Source organism: Cynocephalus volans, chromosome 3 (assembly GCF_027409185.1).
Source record: "Cynocephalus volans isolate mCynVol1 chromosome 3, mCynVol1.pri, whole genome shotgun sequence".
NCBI lineage: Eukaryota > Metazoa > Chordata > Mammalia > Dermoptera > Cynocephalidae > Cynocephalus > Cynocephalus volans.
The window spans coordinates 182092418-182115946 of NC_084462.1; the positions used below are offsets into that span (position 1 = coordinate 182092418).

Sequence of the window (23529 nt, forward strand, 5' to 3'; positions counted from 1 at the left end):
TGTGTATTGGAGCAAGACTGAGTATGTATGTTGACTGTGTGTGCACGAGCGTGTGTACTGGAGCAAGATAATATATGTTGAATGTGTGTGTGACTCTGTGTGTGTGTGTGTGTGTGTGTGTGTGTTTGTGGGTGGGTGGGTGTGTGTGTGGGTGGGTGGGTGGGTGGCTGGGTGGGTGTGGGTGTGGGTATGGGTGGCTGCCCGGCCATCCGCTCCCCACCGCAAGGAAAGCTGCACCTTTCGGCCCCACGCGGCCTGCGTGGCTTTCCGACCCGGAAAGGCGGGGGACGCGGGGGGCGCGCCGCGGCCGGGGATGCGCGGAGCGAGCGGGGCCCGCGAGGCGCGCGGCGGGGCGGGGAGGCGCGCGGGGGGAGCCCGAGGCCGCTCCCGCCCGGGCCGCGGCGCCGTTGCTAAGTCCGGGCGGACGGGCGGGCCCTTAGCAACGAGCGGCAGGCGCGCGCGGGCCGGGCGCGCGGGCGGCGGGGGCGGGGCGGGGCGCGCGCCCGGGGCGCGCGCCGGCGGCCGGCGGGGATTTCCAGCGCGCGAGAGGAAGTGCCCGCCGGAGGGTGCGTGAGGGCGCGAGGGAGCGCGGCGCGGCGCGGCCGCCGCGTGCGCGAGCCGGGTTGCAGCCCAGCAGGGACTTTCCAGCCGGCGGCGGCGGCGGCGGCCGCCGGCCCTTCCCCGCCCCCCGACATGGGGCTGCCCGGGGAGCAGGACGCTGCGGACCGCGGCGGAGGACGCGCCCGGCGCCCCTGAGCCGGCCCAGCGGCGGCGGACCGCGAGGTAAGGGGCCGTGGCGGCGGGACGCGGCGGGCGGGACGCGGGCGGGCCCGGCGGCTGCATCCCCGGCGCCTCCATCCCGCGCCCTCGGCGGCGGGGCCCGGCGGCCCGGGGCGGCGCAGGCCCGTTCCACCCGGGCGCCCAGTGCCGGCTGCACAGCCCGGCCCGCCGCCCCGGCCCGGCTCCTTCCGCCCCCCGAACGCCTCAACTTCGGAAAACTTTGTCCCGAGGCCCGGCTCGGGGCCCGCGGGGGCCGGGGCGGCCGCAGCTTTTCAGGAAACGGGGCGCCAAGGCCTCCTTCCAGGCGTGACCCCCCGGGGCGCCGAGAAGCCGGCGCCGCCGCGAGGCTGGAGTGTCGTGGGGGTGTCTGCGGGGACCGACGTGCGCCCCGGGCCGGTCGGGTGGGTTCGCAGAGCCATTATCTGAAAGTTTGCACTGAGTCATTCCTCTGCAGATGGACCTGTGACTGATTCACGACCCGAGAGCCGCAGTGGCCGCCAAGGCCGGCGCGCACGGGGGCCAGTCTGGGGCCGGTGCACACGTTACACCTTCGATTAACAGTAAAGGTCAGAACGGGCCCCCGGGGGGCGAGCGATTAAAACGATCCCCGCCACGGAATTTACATGTTCTTCTCGAGGCGCCAGGCTGTGCTGCTCACGTAGGTTGTGCCACGTTTCCACACTGTCGCCCCGTTGGGGGGACGTCGATTGAATTAATATTGAGACCTTTAGAGAGAATTCTGTTTGGAAATTTTTTTGCCTTTAATTTGAAAGAGCAGCAAAATGGAAATGGATGAAGTGTTGTGGACGTGCTTTGAAATTTAAGAAGCCTTCAGGTAATGGATCGTTGAAGGAAACGATTGTATTTCACATTTTTCGTACTAAGCTCTTAATCAGTTTTCAGAATGAGATAGGGTGTGTGTGTTTATATAGATAGGTATGTATTATTTATTCATTTATTTTTGTGGAGTCATAAAGGCTGTATTGAGCTTTGTAGCCGCTTCTTAATTTACATTCACAGCGTACAACTAAAGAGGAGCCATAATTCCCCCCCCCCAGCCTTGGCTGTGAATATCTATACACGGGTGAAGCCTTTGGAAATGTTGTTTGCTGTTATATTGTATGTGTCTGTGATCCTTATTTGAAGAAATGACCAAGTGGACCATCAGTTGGTCTTAAGATCTTCTCATGTCTTTCACGTCTTTGAAAATGGCTTGTTAAAAAGACTGCATCATATGTAGGATGTCTGGCAAGATAGTGCACAGCCGTCCTTTTTTTAAAATGATAGGAAATGTTTGCCTTTCACCGTGTTGTGGCAATATAAACATTAAGAATTAGTCTAAAGATGAAAATTCTTTGGCCAAAACAAAATAAGCCTTATCAGTGTGAAACCTGGAAAATATCATATGAGACGGGAAATCCCTGTGAGTAGGTGCTCATGATGGAAGCCCTGACAGACCTTGGATTCCAGCATCACTTGTTAAAATCAGACGTTATCATGCATAAGGTTTAAGATGTAAGGTGTCTCACCCAGACGCCATCTGTTCCAGCTGTTACAGTGCAGAAGCCAGGAAAGCAGAGAGAGCTGGCCAGGGAGAATTCCAGCATTTTTAAAAAAGACATTCATGTGAATTTTTCTGTGAGGGGAAAGAAGACCAATTATTTTCTTTGGATGCTGTCCATTCTTTTTGGAATTAATAAGATGGCCTCAGTCAGTGAGACATTCCGTCGGAAACAGGCAATAGCAGTGGCCAGTTGTTTCTGTTAATACCTTCAAAATATCCCTACTCTTGTTCGTGCCTTGAAGAAAAGTCCTTCATTTAACTGAAACATCTGAGCTGCTGCTTGTTTTCCCCTGTGTTTGGGATTTTGAGTTTCTAAACACCTGCTAGAATCCCTTTAATTTTTCACTGTGTAAATCAAGAAGGACCTTTCTGGGGGTATTGTCAGGATAGATGAGAATGATTTATCACTCCCTTAAAATCCTTCTTTATGATGTTAAAACTATACTTCAAGGAAGACAAAACTGTCACCATGGTGTTGCAAGTCCGAGCTAGCTCAAGCAAACAAAGGAAATTGCGTTAAATTTGCCCATCTCTATTTTCTCATTTTGGTATAGCAAGACTCTCCAAACAGCAAGTGATCTAACCTATCAAATATTATGCAATAGCTGAATTTCCTCACAAGGGTTGATTTAAGAACTATCAACTTAGCGGAGGAGATGTCTCATGACCAAGGCCTTCAGCGTTGATTCCATGGAAGCACCCCTTGTGTGCTGCTTTGGGAGTGCTCACAGAGGAAGAGAAATTATTTGGTGTTTTTTTGGGGAGCAGGGAGAGTCATAATAACTGACTTCATATACAGAGAGAAACTGGGAAGAGAACTAGAGTGAGAAAGGAGGTGAGGCCAGAGGATTTAGGAGGCGACCAGAGAGAGGCAGCCGAGGCCTGAATGTGGAGATAATGCTTAGACTTGTTTGAGCAGGAGGAATGAAGCCAGAGTGAGAGAGGCCCAGACGCTGCAGGCAAGAGGGCTGTAGAGAGGTGAACGGGAATAGGTGAGGTGCAGCAGGCTTTGGGTCCCAAAGGAGCTAATGGAAATAGAAAATTCAGTTTTAAACAGAAAAAAAAAAAAAGTAAGAAAACATTATGTGTGTTTGTGTAATATGTATGTATTCATAATTAGCTAAAAATACAACGTGGCTTTCTCACTTTAGAAAGCCTTTGTTGACTAGGTTCTGTACAACGCTATTCCAGGAGAGGGGAGGTGGGGGAGACAGACTCACTTAGGAAGGAGGTGAGGTTTTTATCATTAAGCATAAGACCCTTTTTTGGTGAAACTTGTTGTTGGCCAGTGCATATGACTTGGGTAAGCTGGCAGGTAGTGGGATATCATGAATGCAGGTAACTGGTGGTTTCTGTCAACCCCAGGAATCAGGTTGGAATTCTTGCAGCATTCTGTATTCCTTGAGATAAGTGGATGATTAACTGGGACCTGGGAGTCTTTTTCTCATTTAATTAATGTTCAATTAATGTACCTTGATTTCCCATAATGTTCTAGTTATGTGCTAGGATGAGGCACAGCACCGCCTTTAAGTCACTATTTGCAGAAATCTGGGGCATCTTGGCCCCTGTGCACGGTGAGGGGAGATGCCAGAAACCACCAGATATTTGCCTGAGACAGGAGTTTGTGGCAGGAAGGGTGAGGAAAAATGAAAATTCACCATCCTGCTCTCAGGGAGCTGAGTGCTCAGCTGAAAGAATAGACCTACCAGGAAGAAACTAGAAAGTCATAATGTAGGGTGAAATGAATTAGTGGATTGTATAGAAGAATGAATTCACCAGGTGGGAAAAGGAAAGCTCTTGGCTGGCTGGGGTAGTCAGCGTGGAGTTGAGCCCCAATATCAGGAAGGCTGTGGTACAGCGGAGCCACCTGAGCCCTCCTGTATGGCCCTGAGAATGGCAATATGAACCCCCCCCCCCACTTTGCTTTGGTGAGATGGGATCTGACAGTTTACTATCCTGTTGTTCCTTGCTAGTAGGTACAGTCAGTGGGCACTGCTGTTAGTTGGTTTCCAGCTGTGAAGTTTCATGTGCTGTTCTCTGGCTCTTGCCAGGCCTTTTGTGACCAGGAATTCGTGTGGGTCAGGCTGTCTGCTACTGCTAAGGTCATGGTCTGTGTAGGGGAACAGAGCAGCGGGTCCCAACCTGGGCAGCAGCAAATTGCAGTCCCTTCTGTTTCTCATTGTAGGTAGAAAGTCTCAAGAAGTAGTGGTGGGAGGTGTAAATGTTAAAAAGCACCTTCCCCCAAACCTACTTCTCTGTCATCCAGGCTGAAATGACCTAAATCTCTGTAATTCTTAAGAAATAAAAAATTGGATCCATTTCATTTCATGATTTACTTTTTTTTAGGATTTGTTCCATGCTGATTTTGACCATTAAAAAAAAAAAATTTTTTTTTGACTGTTAAGGGGATCGAAACCCTCGGCATGGTAGGGTCTGCACCACGCTCAGCCAGTGAGCGCACCGGCCATCCCTATATAGGATCCCAACCAGCGGCCTCGGCTCTATCAGCACCGCACTCTCCTGAGTGAGCAGCAGGGCCGGCCCTTAAAAAATTTTTTTTAATGGAGGTTATTTGGTCGCTTCTCATAAGGTCATTCTACAAGAAAGATACCAAGATCTGCTGCTCTGATACTCTCTAATTTCCTTTCCTGATTCTACAACAAAACCGCGTATTTATTAGAAACTTAGTTTCTTTAGGTGGGGAGAAAAGCTAAATTGATTGACCAAGTAGGATAATATAAAATTTGGGACAACAGTAGCATAGAAGTGGTGAAATGTGAGTCTCCAGGAGTCATGATAATTGTATCGAAGGTTTTCAGAGATTAATTTTATACTCTGGAAGGTTAATGCCTATTAGGAAGCCTGTGTACCCATGAGGAAGTGAGGTGCTTGTTAGATCTCCCCTCTGTTCCCCCAGGGCCAGGCACATGGCAAGCTCTTGGTCAATGTTTGTGTCCAGATTCTGCACGTTTGGGAGACAGGAGGGATGCGGCAGATGCCCCACGGTGGTTCCATGTGGTTTGGAGTGTGTGTCTGCAGTTGGGTGGGCCTTGCAGCTGCCTCCCTGACTGCTCCTCCTGCTGTTCTGCTGTTGCTTAGCCCCAGGGTTGGTTGTATTAGGAGGGTTATATGATGGAAAACTTCATTTGACAATATAACTTTCTTGGGAGCTTTTAATGACTTAAAAGCTAGAAGAACAAGGAAACTCGTTCTCTTGAGCCCTTACTTGCCCAGTAATGCCCAGAAGTCATAACCTTATGCTGGAAATTAAATTCTCTACTTTTTGGATTAATATAGCCTGCTGTTTGAAACCTTATTATAGGGTTAATTAAGTGTTTAGGTTTCAGAAGGCTCTTCTGAGATTTTCCCCTTCGTATATGTGGGGGCATCTCCATTAAGTTTTATCTTAAAGTTTAATGTGAACTTTACATTGGACTCAGTAATATGCCTGGTTGTTTTAGTATAGACCCACTTTGTCCCCAAAATCTTTTAGTACATTTGATTCTCCAAAAGAGGCATTGTGTGTTCATCCTTGGCTCACGTGGAATCCCACCATGGTGCTATCCACCCCTCCAGCCTGAGGAGCACGGGCATGGTGAACAGCACCAGCTTTCAAAATCTGAATTCCTGTCCTGCCCTCTGTATTTAGCAGCAGAATGACCATGGGCTGGCTGCTTGGCCTCTTCGGAATTGGTTTCCTCATCTGTAAAATGGGGCTAATAGCACCATGGACATCACTTGCTTGTTATGACTGAGAAGGATGGTAAAGCACTCTACAGATGTTAATTTTCATAGCATTAGAGGATTAAGATGTAGCGTAGTAAGAATGTTAAGATCTGAAAATGTAAAAAGAATATGTCAAATCTTGGTAGGGGTTTCAGAAACTTTCTACTTGAGTTTTCTCGTTTTATGTTGGAGGCAGCTGAGACTCAGATCATTTGGGTAAGTAACTCTCCCAAGTCAAATAATGGCAAAGCAAGGACTGTTCACCCAGAGTAGTTTTTTTCCTGCATTTTTCATGTTTTCAAGATTTGCCCCAGGGAAGCTGCTTGGCTTCTAATTCCTAGTAGGATGATTGAGAATTATTTAATCAACACACATTTTTTTGAGGATTTACTGTGTGCCAGGAGCTATGCTAGTTGTTAAAGCTAAAAAGTCAGGTAGGATGCTGTATGATTACTCTCCTCAAGGAGCGTCCATGTAATGGATGATTCAGAAGAAGAATCTGGTTATGGCAGCAAGTGCTAGGTGCCATGGCAGTAGAACAGAAGTGTTGTGGGATTGTGGAGGCACCGTGCAGTTTGGATTGGGAGTTAGCGGCAGGTGTTTTCCAGGGAGGTAACTCTTAGAGGATGAGCATGAGCAAGCTAGCAGAAGAGGAGAGGAGAATGGGCTGGCAGAGAGTTGCATGGCAGAGGGCCCGTGAGTCTGAAGTGGTTCCCCTGGTTGTTGCTCAGGGGAGAGGGCACAGGGAAAGGGAGCTGGCCACCTTTGAGCACCACCTTTGTGCCAGCCTAACTTTAGAGGTAGGAATTGTCCCCATTTTACAGATGAGGAAAAGGAAGAGCAACAGGCCTGTTGGACTTCAGAGTTCATGTTTTCAGCACTGCTCTGTGGTCTAAGTTGAAGGTGAATTACAATCCAATCTTAGATTTTGTTCAGATTCTAGACGTTTTAGCTTTCAGAGTCTAGCTTTTAATTTTGCTGTTGTGTAGTGCTTTTTTAAAAAAAAATTGTATATTTTTCCAGCATATGTTTTTCATGCAGCCCTACCCTTTCACCCATCATCTGTTTTGCTTGTGTTGGCTTATTTTTCTAGTCAGTACTCTCCCTCTATGCTGTAAGTTGTTTTCTTATAGCAGCAACATTGCATTCAATATCCTTTAATAAATTCAGTTAGGACGTTGTTTACACCCGTGGTTCAGATGTTGCTAACATCTGGCTGAGTAGCAGTCCCTAACCTGTTTTACTAATGTGTTTTCTTTTCCTTTTCTCTCTCTTAATTTACATTTAAACCGGTAGTCTAGTAATAACGATAGTTTTTAGTCATTTTGTTTTTATAGGGTTTTACAAACATTAGCTTGTTAGTGGTGAACAAGTCTCTGAGGCCTGGTCACTCTGAAGAGAGCATGATGGTCACAGCCCAGTACCCATTCATCTTGAATTTAATTATAACTACAAATTGCTTATGGGAATATAAGTTGGAGGCAAAGAAGCCCTCTCCACAGTTAGCAGGGACATGATATTGTTGGCTGTTTTGGAGACAATTTTATGTGGTTCTTCTCCTAGAACCACTGTAAAGTTCTTGAACATGGAACCAGGAAGGGTCAGTGATGACTGGACTGAGGTGTGGGGGCTTGTTTCATGGCCATCTGTACCTGCTCCAGGAATGGCTATGAATAATGGGACATAGCTGGACACTGAGGCCACTAGGTCAGGTGCTCGGGGTGATAGAGGGTAGCTTTCTTTTTTCTTAGACAGATTGGCCCTTTTAGGGTGGAGGTGGTGGTATGGTAGCAAGGGCCTCATGTGTCTGCAGGCTTTCCTGCCTTTTCCAGGTTGAGGGATGTTCTGGTGCATCCTGGCTGGGTCTCTTGGTGTTGAGACGACAAGCTTTTTAAGGGTAGGGTCACTTTATTCTTTGTATTTCCACAGCCTGGCCTAAGATGTACTCAGTAAAAGTGAGATGAGTTTCTGTATGGAAGGAGTTCAGACCTGGTTTGAATCTGGTCCTTCCTTTAGCTAACTATGGTGGTTAAGTTGCTTATCCTCTCTGAACTTCAGATGTATGGTGGTGATGGTCACGCAACACTATGGATGTATTTACTACGACTGAACCGTACACTTAAATGGTTAAGATGGCAAATTTTATGTTATGTGTATTTTTCCACAATAAAAAAGTAACTGTGAGGATTAAAAGTGAGAATGTGAGAGAATTTGAGAACCCGGTATCAGAAGTGGTAATCCTTCTCCCCGAGTCACCTCATAGAGGGAGAACATGACTTGCCAGCGAGGGGAATGACAGACTCTCTTGGGAGTATGACCTGGCTCTGGAAGAGTGTCTTCCAGGTGGGGTTAAAGGAAGGACATAATTGAACTGTAAAGGAACTGTTTATAACAAAGGGTAAAATGTCTGGAACTCAGCTTATGGCCTATTCGGACAAAGAGGAACATATACATGTGGATATCCCACCCTTTTTAAGAAGTCACTTTTTGCATATGATGAATTTTGATACATTTAAATTTGTATTTTAGCACTTTATTTTCTTCTGTTATTTAGCAGGAGTAATATTCTTCAGTTCATTCAGCTCTCTGTTTAGAGTTTACCTCTTTGGAGGGGGCTTCTCTCAACACCCTGGTTAAAATAGCCTGTGCTGTCCCTCTCTAGTCTCTTACCTTGCTTTTTTTCTTTGTAGCAGAAAATGTTTCTCCATCACATTAACCTTTGTCCTAGGAGAGTGCCTGATGTATGATAGGTACTCCAGTATTTGTATCAATGGATAGTAAATTATAGTCCAACATATTTCCTTTTATTGGGGCAAAGTTGATATAACATACAATTACCCATTTAAAAGTGTTTAGTTAGTGGTATTTAGCATATTTACAGTGTTGTACAACCACCAGCTCTCTCTAGTTTCAAAACCTTTTCATCACCTCAAACCCATTAAGTAATAACTCCCATTCCCCCTCCTTATGTCCCCTGGTAGTCTCTAATCTGTTTTCTGTCTGTATGGATTTGTCTATTCTAGATACATCATATAAAAGGAAATATGTAATATGTGACCTTTTGTGTGTGGTTTCTTTCACTTAGCATAATGTTTTTGAGGTACATCTATTTATTTTTTTTATTTTTTGGTGGCTGGCTGGGGCAGGATCCGAACCCTTGACCTTGATGTTCCAACACCAGCGCTCTACTGTGAGGTACAACCAAGTTGTAGCATGTATCAGTATTGTATTCCTTTTTATGGCTGAATAATAGTCTATTGTATGTATATACCACAATTTGTTTATCCATTCATCTGTTCCTGGGCATTTGGATTGTTTTCACCTTTTGGCTGTTATGATTAATGCTGCTGTAAATATTTGCTTAGCGTTTCTGCGTAGGCATGTGTTTTCCTTTCTTTTGGGTATATACCAAGAAGTGGAATTGCTGGTCATATGGTAATTCTGCATTTAACTTATTCCCACCAGTAGTGTTCCAATTTCTGCATATCTTCATTAACACTTATTTTTTGTCCTTTTGATTGAAGCTATTCTGATGGGTGTGAAGTAGTATCTCATTGTGGTTTGGATTTGTATTTCCTTAATGAATAATGATATTAAATGGCTTTTCATGTGCTTGTTGGCTATTTGTATATCATTTTTTGGAAGTGTCTATTCAAGCCCTTTGCCCATGTTTTAATAGGGTCATTGTCTTTTTATGGTTGAGTTGTAAGAGTTCTTTACATATTCTGGACATTAAACCCTTATTAGACATAATTTGCAAATATTTTCTCCCATTCTGTAGGTTTTTGAACAAATTTTCTTTTTCTTTTTTTTTTTTAACTCATTTATCTCTCTCTCTCTCTTTTTTTTTTTTTTTGTCGTTTTTTCGTGACCGGCACTCAGCCAGTGAGTGCACCAGTCATTCTTATATAGGATCCGAACCCGTGGCGGGAGCGTTGCCGCGCTCCCAGCGCAGCACTCTACCAAGTGCGCCACTGGCTCGGCCCTCTCTCTCTCTTTTTTCATGACTGGTACTCAGCCAGTGAGTGCACCAGCCAGTCCTATATAGGATCCGAACCTGCAGCGGGAGCGTCGCGGCGCTCCCGAATGCGCCACAGACTCGGACCTTGAACAAATTTTCTTGATAATATTCTTTGCACAAAAGTTTTTAATTTTGATGAAGTCCAATTGATATTTTTCTTTTGTTACTTGTGCTTTTGGTGCCAACTCTTAAGAATTCATTGTTGAATCCCAGGTCATGAAGATTTACCACTGTGTTTTCTTCTACGAGTTTTATCGTTTTAGTTCCTACATTTAGGTCTTTGATTCATTTTGACTTAATTTTTGTATATGGAGCGTGGTAGGAGTCCCACTTCATTCTTTTGTATGTGGTTATCCACTTGTCCCAGCACCATTTGTTGAAGAGACTGTTCTTTCCCCATTGAATGATCTGGGCACCCTTGTTAAAAATAAATTAGCTATAGATGTTTGCATTTATTTCTGGACTCTCAGTTCTATTCCATTGGTCTGTATGCCTTATATCAGTACACTATTTTGATTACTGTAGCTTTGCAGTAAATTTTGAAATAGTACGTTTGGGAAATGTTAGTCTTCCAACTTTGTTTTTCATATTCAGTATTGTTTTGGTTATTTGGGCCCCTTGCAGCTCCATATGAATTTGAGGGTCAACTTTTCCATTTCTGCAAAAAAAGGTAATTGGAATTTTGATAGGGATTACATTGAATCTGTAAATTGCTTTGGGGAGTAACGCCATCTTAACAATATTGTCTTCCAGTCTATGAACATGGGATGACTTTCCATTTATTTATGTCTTTAATTCCTTCCAGCAATATTTTGTAGTTTGAGTGTACAAATTGTTCACCCACTTGGACAAAGTTGTTCCTACTATTTTATTCTTGGAGAGTCTATTGTAAATGAGATCATTTTCTTAATTTTCTTCTTGGATTGTTCATTCCTGGTGTATAGAAACACAGTTGATTTTTGTGTGTTGGTCATATGCCCTACAACTTTGCTGAATTCATTTATTACCTCTAGTAGTTATTTTGTGGGGTTTTCTTTTTATAGAATCATGTCATCTTCAAATAGAGATACTTTACTTCTTCATTTGAATTTGGATGGCTTTTATCTCTTTTTTCTTGCCTAATTGCTCTGACTGGGACATTCAGATTCAGTACAATGCTGAATAGCAGTGTGTAAGTGAGTATCCTATATCATTTCTGATCTTAGGGGAGGGAAGCTTTCAGTCTTTCACCATTCCATTCTTTATGAAGTTAGCTGTGGATTTTTTTTTTTTTTTTTGTCTTTTTGTGACTGGTAAGGGGATCGCAACCCTTGGTGTGGTGTTGTCCGCACCACGCTCAGCCAGTGAGTGCACCGGCCATTCCTGTATAGGATCCAAACCCGCGGCGGGAGCACCACTGCATTCCCAAGTGCCGCGCTCTCCCGAGTGCGTCACAGGGCCGGCCCAGCTGTGGATTTTTAAAATAAATGCCCTTTATCATGTTAAGGAAGTTCCCTTCTATTTCTAGTTTGCTGAGTGTTTTTATCATGAAAGTTTGTTGAATTTTGTCAAGTGCTTTTTGTGCATCTTTTGAGATGATCGTGTGTTTTTTTCCTTTGTTCTATTAATGTGGTGTATTATATTGATTGATTTTTGTATGTTGGATCACCCTTGCATTCCTAGGATAAATGTCACTTTGTCATGGTATATAATCCTTTTAATATGTTGTTGGATTCGGTTGGTTGCTATTTTGTTGAGGATTTTTGCATCTATAATCACAAGGAATATTTGTCTGTAGTTTCCTTTTCTCATGGTATCTTTGGCTTTGGTATCAGGGTGCCAACTGTAGCTTGACTGTATATTGCGTTTCCACAAACTTTTGAAACCTGTCCTCTTCTAACTCAGCATATAGAAAATTCTAGGAGGGTTTCAGTGCAGACAGGAAAATCCTTTGGTGATGGTCATACCATTTATCTCTGCAATTCCTGGAACACACACACTCATTTTGTAGTACCAGTTCTAAGGTACAGGAGGCTGGGGAAAATCATGGCTGACACCACCACCATAACCCTTTGTCCACCAATGGAGGATCAGAGAAGGGAACTCCATTCCTGATGCCAGGGCAGGAGAGAGATGTGCTTCTTTCATTTCCTGAAAAAGCCACAGATTGTTCTAGGTAATGATTGCTGAGTAACAAACCACCCTAAACATCAGTGACTTAAAACAATAATCTGCTGTTGCATCTCATGGCTCTGTGGGCTGATGAAGCAGGGCTTGGCTGGGTGATTCGTCTCTTCCACATGGCATTGACTGAAGTCACTCACTGGTGTTCATCTGGTGGTTGGTCTGGTCTTGAAGGTCTAAGAGGGTTATATTCACAGGTGGCTCGGTGTCTCCCCTCTCTTCCTGCAGGTGGCCTCTCTGCTAGGGAGGTCAGACCTGTTACAGGGCAGCTCAGGACTCCTAGAGTGAGAGTTTTCTAGAGGAGGAAGTGGAGGAGGAAGTGGAAGTTGCCGGTCTCTTAAGCCTAGGGTTGGACATCAGTGTAGTGCTACTCCTGCTATGTTCGATTGGTCAAAGAAGCCATAGAGCCCTCCTAGACTTGAGGGGAGGGAACTTGGACCCTGTTTCTTGATGAGAGGCATGTCAGAGTTTGTGACCGTTTTTAATCCACTAAATGTGTAGTGGTTAGATTCTGTAGTGCTCTCAGCAATATACACTAGTACACTTTTGAAAACCGTTGTGGACTAAAATGGAAAGCCCAGCTGTTGCATGTTACCTATTTTTCTGTGAGAAGATGCATTCTGTGTTCTGAATCAAGAATTCATGAATAGACTTTTGGAATGAGCCATTCATGAAGTGGTAATTGCCTGTGTAAAATGTAAGTCTCATATATTTAATCAGCAGCTGTCCTCGATCACCTGTTTGTCAAGATTTTTTGAAGAACAACTTTGGGTCCATAAATTTTCCTTTCTATTACTTCATTTTAAGAATTATTTGGGGGCTGAGCCCGTGGCGCACTCGGTAGCGTGCTGCGCTAGCAGCGCGGCGACGCTCCCGCCGCCGCGGGTTCAGATCCTATATAAGGATGATCGGTGCACTCCCTGGCTGAGCGCCGGTCACCGGAAAAAAAAAAAAAAAAAAAAAAAGAATTATTTGGAAACTTCACTTTCATTTTGAAGAGGATTATGGAGTTTAACTTCACATTTCTCTCTGTTCTTAAAGAAAAGCTCCATTGAGAAAATATTAGTAAGCTTACATATGCCAAATTTCCTTTTCTTCACCCTAGATCATTCTAGTAAATCCCCAGAGACTTATTAGAATAAAGTTATGGCTGTTGATGTATAAAAGTGTTGGATAATTTGACAGCATGTGCAGAGGTGTGTGTGCATTGGCTCTAACATAGAAATCTCATTTTCTGTGACCCCTGCCTTCTTAGCCTGTCTCAGCTGATTGTGGCAACTCTGAGTGGGAGCAAGTGTGATGAGGTCACAGGAGTGAGGGAGCGGATTTAAAGAATGAAACAGGAAATCTGCATCTTTGGCTCCAGTGGAGTCAGAAGGTATTGGGATTTATGAGGGAGGAGCTGTGTCTGTCTGTGTTTCCCTGGGTACCCTTTGCTTGTACCTGCACAGAGAGCCCCTGCATCCCTAGCTGAATAACCACCCTGTCCTGTGTTTCCCAGGCATATCCTGCCTTTGTTCCCAAATAAGTTATTTCTGGGCACCTGACCTTCTGTGCAAAATAGGCATGAATGAGGGGAATGAGCTACTTTAAGTAGTTGATACACCAGAATGAGTAATGTGTGGAATTGCAGGGATTCCTGGTTTGCTACTGTTCCCCCTCCCGAGATTCCTGAGGTCTCTTGCAGCAGTAAAGTTATATATATATATATATATATATATACACACACACACATATATATATATATATATATTTTAATTCCAAAAGTTTGCTGGCCTGTGGCATATCATATCATAAGGGACAAAATAATTGTTTACCATAAGCCTTTGGGCATGCTTCTTTGGATACTACTTACCTTTCTTATCACCTTCAGGATTCTCTATACTAGAATATGGTGACTGCGGCTTGGGGTGACCGTTGTGGGGGCTGAAGGCAGGTAATGAGACTTGAGGCCTGTGAAAGGTGGTAACCAAGGCACTAGGGCAGGGGGCCAGGAGGGCAGTGGCATTCTGCATATGATAGATAAGGGCTCTTACAGCTTTGACATTGTGTCCTTCTAATTATAGCACTACTAATATAAAAGTTTCTAAATTATGTAGAGTGACAGAAAGTATGGAGAGTATCTGTTGGTGAGCCAGAGCTGGAGAGGTAAGGGTGGAAGGACTCGTGGTCTTTTGCCTGTGAAAGGGACAAGACTCAATGAGTTGGGAACCAGTGGTCTTAGTTGTACCTGTCTGTGACCGTGGGCAAGTCATTTAACTTCGTTGAAACCCCCATCTCTTTGCATGGTAGGTGGGGATAATAGTGTCATGGTGGTTGTGAAAATAAAATAATGAACTTTAAAAATGAATTCACCATGAAAATGAAAAATGGTACTTAAGGTTAAAGGAGCTTGTATTTTTCAGCCTCAAATTGAAGACAGGCTATGTCCACCAAAAATTCACCAGTTCAGTAGATATACTTATCTACTATGTGCCTGGCTAAGTTTAGGTGCTCAGTGTATTTTTGTGTGAACAACATTTACATGAACACTTACCAAATTCAGTTTAGTTCACCAAAACTTTGTAAAGCACTTCGTAGATGCCAGTCATGTTGTTAACATGCTAGGTATGTACATATATTAGTGGTTTGAGTTTCTTGAGAACACAGAGAACACTTGAGAACATGTTGCATTTCGATCTGCAACATGACACTTTATGAAGGAGGCAATAAAACAGAAAAGGGATAAATTACAGGACGAGTGAATTAGCAAGCTAATACTCAGGTCAGAGTAGGACTCTTGTTCAGTTCACATCAGGAATTTTACCAAATGAGCTTCCCCAGAGACTCAGAATTAGAGTGGTGACTGGGTTGGAGTACAAATCTGTGATATCAGAGATGACCTGAGACTGGTTGTGAGAGACAGTGGCCAATATGGACTATTGGAAGCAGAATTAAGAGTTTGGGTGACATTAGGGTCCTGTTTAGGGTCCTCTTATGATGGGTGTGCTCAGCAGAAGCTTAGCAGACATTGGAGGAGCTACAGGGAGTGCACAGTGGGAGGAACGGGCTGGGTGACCATTAATGTCCCTTTCAGTGTTAGGGTTTTATGAGCATAATTAAAAAACCCACAATTTGGTGTTTGCAGATCCCACTCAGCTCATGACTTCATACGGTAGTATAGCAACCTCTTAAGTGTTAGAGCTTCTTTTCTCATAGTCTTCTGCTAAATATTTGTGGTTTTCTGGCAGCTGGTTGGTATGGGGATCCGAACCCTTGACCTTGGTGTTATAACACTGCACTCTTACCAACTGAGCTAACTGGCCAGCCCCAGACTTCTTGATTTCACATTTATATTTGATTGTTCAACAGGACTTGGCCTTTAGTGTGGTAGTCTAGGATTTTGTTGGTTTCAAGGGAGGTAAAAAATGCTTATGATCCACAGAGCCTGAGATGATTTTATGTCATTGTTGGAAGCCTCCCAGACTCCTCTGGTGCAGACTAGGGACTCCAAGCAGTACTCCTGACTGGGCCCACAGGCTGCCTTCTCAGTCTTATTTTATTAGTGATTTATTTCTATTAATGGTTTCGTGTCAGTGATTCTGACTCTTGGCTGCACATTAGAACTATTAGAAATAACCACAAAAACTGAGGGTCCTACCTCAGACCATCTCTACCAGTTAAGACCCCACAAATGCAGATTTAATGTATATCTTTATAAGGAGCTCCCCAGGGAATGCTGATGCTCAGCAAGGGCTGAGAGCCTCTGGTTTAATGGAACAAGCATGGTTCCTTTCTCCCTCAAAGGGTTCTGCGTCCTCCTGCAGACCTGCAGGTGTTCAGGTGACTGACATGTTCACCAAGGTGTGAGAAGCACCGTACAGGCTTTGGGCGAGGGACTTGGGGTTCAATCCCTGGCTCCCTTCCTTCCTTCCCAGCTTGTGTGAACTTGAGCAAGTGACCTGACCTTCCTGAGCCTGGGGCTCTTGCCCATAAAGTGAGCATGATAATGTGGGCACACAGTTTCTCAGCCATAGTTGTGAAACCCCAGAGCCTCTGAAAGTGGAATGGCTTTCTTCTTGTAGGTTTGGTGCCACTTGACCTGAGACCATTTATAATCTCTCTTCCACTAAATATGAATATTCCTATGTTACACTGCAGACTGTTAATTTACGTGTTTTCTTATGGGTGCTGGGACTTCCTTGGGAGTGTTATGTAATGTGCAATATATACATACAATATTTCCTTTCTGAAATCCAAAAAATTCTGAACTCTGAAACACATCTGGCCTTGGTTTTGGATAGGGATTGTGGTGCTGTAGACTCCCAGATTAAAGGTGGGTTCAGTGTACAACATGTGAGTATGCTGGTATGGACAGTATTAGAACTCCTGGAAGTTAGCAGGCACCCAACACGTACAGCTGTTAGTGCTCTTGTAATTTTTCCACTTGTGCGTTTATACTTCCCCATTTGGTTCTTCTGTTGTCCCAGCACCTTTATATTTGGTATGCCAGGCTTTATTCTTCAGATAATTCAATATTTTCTATAAATCAGAGGTAAGTTGGATCTACAAAGGGGTATCCATCACCCATTTTGTGCCAATCACTGGGCTAGATGTCATGGGGGAGTAAAAATGTACATATGACATGATCCTGGTCAGCAGAGAGCTTAGAAACTAGTTCTAGAGAGAGAAAACATGAATATGTAGGAAGCTTTTTTTTTTTTTTCCTTTTTATAGAAACCATTTAATAACATTTCAAGCCATGAGGAGAAGGTGTGTTAGAAGGTAGCTTATGTGCTTTGCTTGGCCTCCTGGCAAGCTTTTCGTAGAGGAAGTGGGATCCTCGTTAGGCTTGAAGGACCTGTGTGTCTTAGTATAGAGTCTTGGAATGTTAGCCCTCAGCCTGTTGTTTTCTTTTCACCCAGATATTGTGTGCCTGGGGAGGCCAATGGAGGAGTGTGGTGTGGTGCTTAAGGTCATGGATGCTGGCGGCAGGTGCCTGGTCTAAGTGATTGTGGGTCTTGGGCAAGTTACCTCACCTCCTGTGTGTCTCCTTATCTAGGAATAGGGATCGTAGTACTTACCTCCTGGAAGTGTAAGATGGAAAGCATTTAGCGCAGGTAGGTGATTAGTAACATCTAGGTGCCTTTTGTAATTTGGACAGTAATGGCGGTTAAGTGACTTACTTGGGTCTTTTCTTGCTGGGGCTGAGAGCTGGAGCCAGTGGCTAGTTCTGGTTCGCTTAAAGAATTGTGGCTCTGGGCAGTCTCTGATCTCTTTCAGCTTCTGTTCCTTCATTTGTAAGCATCTGATGACCTCTGCATGTACCACAAAAACGTGCACAGATATAATTCTTGCCTTTGAGGAGGTGATCCTATGAATTTGGCTAAAAAAAAGTTGACTGAAAATTCAGGGAAATGGCATGGTTTACTTGTATGTGTCTTTACAAACAGCACTCCCCCCGCCACCCATTTTCTTGTTTTTCTCTGGGGAGTCTTAGAATCTTCACTTTTCTGGAGTATTTTTCAGATTCCTTTGCTCCATGACTGACCTTGGTTGGGAAAATAGTTGGGCCTTTTTCAGTGCATAGTAGATGACAACTATCAGTATGTCCCAAACTTTCCACTGAGGCTTCCCTAGTGACAGTGGAGAGTGGACGTGTTACCTGTGCCCTTTCAGAAGGCTGGGAATGCAGCATTCTGAAGCAACCTGTTCTTAATACATTGTTCTCGTGGTCTCTTTTATCTAAATTCACATGAATTTTGCATTCTGCTGTGCAATATGTATTCTAATATTTACAAACCTCTTAAAATCTTACTTTGTACCAACATCAATCCTCCAGGACAGGAAAATGTGCCGATCATTCCTGTGCCTCCCTTATATACTACCGTACTTTGAGAAGCTCAAGGAAAGATTTGGTCTTACTTGGGCATAGAAGAATCTGTATTGAGATTGACACATCTTTAATCCCTTAATTATTTGTCTTTGGTTTTCTTTCCGTTTGGCTCTTAAGAGTATTTGCTGTATGTGCATATTTGGTGCCCTTTGGTTTAAGTCATTTAGATAATTGGCAACTAGTTTTGATCTCATTATCAGAAATTTTAACCTGGATACCACCATCACCCTTCCCATCCAGGGGAAGTTCGGAGGGTCAGAGATTCAGTGAATGCTTGCTTTGTGTCTGAATGTTCTTAGATGGGGAGGAGAAAACCTCAAAAACTCTGTGGTAAACTGATGCGGGAATGTGATACTAAAATGTCTCAAGAGATTTAAAGTGTGTAAGAGTTATTAACTTTTCTGTAGAGAGCAGTGTGCATAAAAACAATGACAGAAGACAATGCCCAGTGAGACCATCACTGCTCTTGTCCGTGGATTCCATGGTGCTGGGACCCACCTTGAATGGAGAGTCACCCCTGGACTCCAGACGAGTTCTCCTTGGGGACGCTGCCGTGGCTGAAGTCATAACTGCCTGATACTTCTGTTGGATTCTGCTGCCCAGTTAATGAGTAGGAAGGGCCAAGGAAGTACCAGGGAGCCCCCCCCATTCAGCCATCTCTGTGATTCCACCCAGTTTTACATGTAGAGAGAATAATCTGCAGGGCCACTTTTTTCTGTGTGCATTAAAGGGCTGTGGTCAGTACAGGTGTTTTACTTAGGGGATCTTCATCCTGTGGAAGTGAAGAGGTTTGGTGATGTGTTTCCTCACCAGTGTGAGGCTGTCCTTCCAGAGATTCTCACATTTAGACCCAGATTCTCCAAAGGAAATGTTAGCATTTCTTGATGACACGTCTCAAAACCTCACCAGGATGGTGTGTGTGTGTGTGTGTGTGTGTACGTACGTACGTACGTACACTCACACGTATGTATCTTTTACTTTCAATTTCACTAGAGGATGTAATTTGAGCTAGCTGTTTTTAAGTGAGCATTCCAAACTTAACTGAATTTGATCCCCCTTTCCTTGGTTATGTTTATATAAAAAGACCACCTGGTCTAGGACAGTGATTCTCAACCAGGGACAGGGGCAATTTTGTCCCCCAGAGGGCATTTGGCAATGTCTGGAAACTTTCGGGGGGCGGGGGGATGCTACTGGCATCTAGTGAGTACAGGCCAGGTGTGTTGTAAACAGTGCCCAGGACATCCCTCCACAACAAAGAGTTACCTGGCCCAAAATGTAAATAGAGCCAAGGTCAAGAAACCCTGGTCTGTAAGTTGTTCAAAGACTCTTTTCTTGATTTCTAGTGAATATATGACTGTTAAGATTGATGTCTTTATAAGGTTAGGTATTTTCTTCAGAAATTCAGTCTTTAGCCATTAAATGAGATCTCAAGGATTAAAAAATATTTTTAATATAGTGAGGTTCTACTAGAAGTGTGTATTGCAATTAGCAGAGGTAAACTGGGAGATAAGAGTGTCTGGGACAGAAGCCCAGATGTCCATCAAGCCAGTCTGGATAGATCCACCCTTAGATACCATGATTTACATCAAAACTTTGGTCAGCAGAATGGGAATTTTTGAGTAGATACCATCAGAAAAATAAAATAATTTTCCAGCTGTGGTTCCCACATCCTCCAAATTTATGTCTTTAACCCATACCTCTCTTTGAGATTTAGTTTTGGACCCTTATATTTATTTAACCACTATTGACTGAGCCCTTGGTATGTGCCAGGCACCATCCTAAGTGCCAAGGCATGGCAGGAAACATACAAGTAGCTCCCCATTGTCATGAAGCCTGTGTTCTTGGCAGGACTTGAGGACAGACAGGGAAGTCCATGTGCTGATTCCAGAAGAACAGAGGGAGATTGGCTGGGCTGGAGATAGGTCGGGAGCAGAGCAGTTCACATAGCTGGTCTGGGAGGAGCTCACTGATCAGGACCTGCAGGGGAAGGAGGCATTTTGTTACAAGCCCATAGAGGGAGTGACTGGGGCACGACTGAGACTACCTGATGTTTCAATTGGATGTCACCTAACCTGTCTCCAAGGGAACTCTTGATTGCTCCCCACGCCCGTCCAATTACTTAAGCCAGAAGACTCGGGAACAGTGCTTGATTCCTCTCCTTCCCTCATATTTGGTCCCTGGGGCTCAGTTCAGCATCCTGCTTTTCCCTACCTCCCTGGTCCCCAGGGTAGGCTGGGCGCCCTCTTGCTGATGTTAATGGTCCCTGGCTGGTCTCTCTGCTTCATCCCAGTTCTCTCCGGGCCCTTCTTCATGCAGCTGCTATATAGGTCTTTTGGAAACATAGGTCACTTGCTCCACTTTGCTGAAAACCCACTGCATTCAGTACACACAGCAGCCCTCCTTAAGAGCTCCAGCCCTTTGGAGCCTGTCTGTCAGAAGGCTATGTCCATTCTCCCCTGAATGCCCCCTGCCCCGCCTGCTGCTTTGTCCCCCTTCTTCCAGTGGGCCTGAAACTTCAGTCTTCCCACATTTCCACTCTGGGGTCCTGTTGCCCTATTTCCTACTGGTGCCCCCACATATCCTCCCAGTGCTGTGTCCCTTCCTGTTGGCCATCTTTAGATGAGAACTCACTTACCTGTGCTGCCTTTCACGTGGAGGAGTGGATGATTCACAGGGACCCACCCTCCTTCCCGCAGAGTTGGGGTTTTTGTGTAGGGGATTTTTCTGTCAGTTATTTTTTCCTCACCTTTTGGAGTATTAAAAGAGCCGAGGCATTAGTGGTGAGAGGTGGGGGCACTGATCGCACCTTCTGGGGAGTTCTCTGATCCCTACTGCTGGCTTATATTCCACCCTGTTTTCCCGGAGCACAGAAGGGTAGTCACATATTGAAGTTGTTGGTAAGCTTTTGAAGTAAAGCATGGTGAGTTAGTTGGCCCTTCTTAGTACAAAGAAGGAAGTGGAAAACGTAGCGCCACAGTATTGGCATAATTAGTCCAGCATACAAATTGGTGCTGGAAGGAAGTCGAGGCAGTGTACTTATATGCTCTACTAGTCCTCAAGATGTGTCTAAAATAAATGAAGTTTTATTTTGTTAAATGTGAAAGAATGGATAGTTGAGGTGTTCATAATTGAGTAACAGTTATTTGTTTGGCCCAGTTTTTTGGATGGGTAGGATATGGGAAGGGGGCACAACAGGTCCCTTTGGCCTTGTCTTTTATTTGCCACAGGCTGATGCTGAAGCATTCTTTTTTTTGGCAGTTGGCTGGTACGGGGTCTGAACCCTTGACGTTGGTGTTACCAACACTGCGCTCTAACCTGCTGAGCTAGCTGGCCAGCCCTGAAGCATTCCTAAGTTTCCAAGTGGAAACTGAATGTAAAAGAAGGACCCTACTGGTCAGGTGTGAGAGAGATCCTGAGGTGGTCCCTGAGAGAAGGCAATGTCTGAGAAGTTAAGATGATTTCTTGGTGACAGAGAAGCTTCCAAATTGTTCTAGGAGGTGAATGAATCCTAAATATAGACCCATTTTATAAGAAGTAATGAGCTGGAAATACTGAATGTACGTTTTCCTTATGAGGGAAAAATATATCCTCTGAGTCTAATAGCTGATTGATGTTTCTAGAAAAATTCTAGTCCTAGTCTTAATTTTGTTTTGAGCTTGTTAATAAGATTGACTTTTTTTTATTTTTAAGCTTGTATATCTCCTGGAAACCGAATGTATAGTGAATGAGGATTATTTTTAAGCTTTATAATAAAATCTTCTATAGCATAGAATTTTAAAGACTGTGTGGACAGGAACAGATCTTTGAAGGAAAATCTCGGTTTGGCTTGGAAGTTCATCTAATTGAAATTAGACTAAGGAAGTTTATTCCATCTAACTCCAGACTATCTTCATGTGTTCAAGAGGCTCATTAGAAACCTACTTAACCAAAAACAGGTTCTTTAGCCACTTGTGGTGGAAAATACCTAAATAAGCAATTTAAAATTCAACTTTCTCAGTCAGCGCATGGCTCACTCGGGAGAGTGTGGTGCTGATAACACCAAAGCCATGGGTTTGGATCCCATATAGGGATGGCCGGTTAGCTCACTTGGGAGAACGTGGTGCTGACAACACCAAGTCAAGGGTTAAGATCCCCTTACTGGTCATCTTTAAAAAAAAAAAGTGATAGTATTGCTTATCAGGTCACTCACTCTGGTATTTGATGTGCATGTGGTCTAGAGTTCCTGGTTTAAGGTTGATCATGATTGTTTACATTTTCTGATCAGCAGCGGATATCTGAAGTCTCTTGAGAGAATCTAGAGAAAGAAAAATTCTTGTTGAAGTCAGTAGTTGTATGTATTAGTCCGTCTGTGTTGCTTATAACAAAACACATGGAACTGGGTAATTTGTAAAGAAACTGTATTTTATTGCTTACAGTTTCAGAGGTTGGGAAGTCCAAAGTCCAGAGAACATATCTGGTGAGGGCCTTATTTAGTGGGTAGTGACAGCAGTGTAGGGTGTCACATGCAGGTGGCTGAGCAGAGAGAGAGCTAACCACCTTATTAGCTCTCCTTTTGAAGGCATCAGAACCACAACCATAACTGCCATTAAACCATCAATGGATTAATCCATTTATCAGGGCACAGTCCTCACAATCTAATCACCTCTTCAAGGCCCCACCTTTCAATTACTATATAGTATTTCCCACTCTTAACGTTGTCACAATGGGAATCAAGCTTCAGTGGGTTTGTGGGGATATTCAATCCACAGCATTGTATTTCAGCTATTAAACTAATGCATGGAGAGTTTCAGTGTTGTGTACTGTATCAAAATTAGCTTACCTAGGTGTGGATGAAAGAAGAAATGTAGAGAGAAGGAAAAAAAAATGAAATTTGAGAGATGAAAGGTAGAAAGGGTACCTTGATTCCAGTAGACGTTCTAGATTCCTAAGGGTCGGATGTCCCTAAGGGCGGAACCTTTACAGTCATTTATTTCAAGAAGGGAGTCTCCCAGGAGAAAGCTGTGTAAAGGCATCCTAACTTTTGTTAAGTGTGTATACCCAGAGAAAACACCTGATGATAAAGAAAATAACTTTTCCTCCTTATCCCCCCAATATTAACATTTTGGTATGTGGTCTTTGAATCTTTTTTCAACGTGCATACACTTAGATCATCTCATAAGAATCAAGTCCTGTACATTATACACTTTGTATCTTACAGTGGAATGAAGTTTGGTCTCATGGTTAAGGGGATGCTGAATTGCCACCTCCCCACCATTCTCGCCGGTTTGGCCCTCTTATTGGGCCTCATTGCTGCTTTCTGTATTAGTGCTCCTCTGAGCAAGCAATGGTCACTCTCCACCAATCACTGCAGCCTCACCAACCAGGAACTATTGGCATTGTGAACTGTTTTATGCAGAGGTT

At 44.1% G+C, this 23529-nt stretch overlaps 1 protein-coding gene across 9 annotated transcripts in view; it reads left to right on the forward strand.

Moving 5' to 3' along the window:
• Window positions 1-573: 573 nt before the first annotated feature.
• TRAF3 (TNF receptor associated factor 3) overlaps window positions 574-23529 on the forward strand; it is a 105514-nt gene continuing 82558 nt past the window's right edge. For 4 of the 9 annotated variants that reach the window (XM_063089514.1, XM_063089520.1, XM_063089515.1 and 1 more), the window contains exons 1-2: window positions 574-783; window positions 1235-1346. The gene's annotated coding sequence lies outside the window, so the exon portion shown is untranslated. Of the gene's footprint in view, window positions 784-1234; window positions 1347-1553; window positions 1616-9216; window positions 9266-23529 lie in introns of those variants that run through there. The other 5 variants (XM_063089518.1, XM_063089521.1, XM_063089517.1 and 2 more) reach the window with 3 other exon arrangements.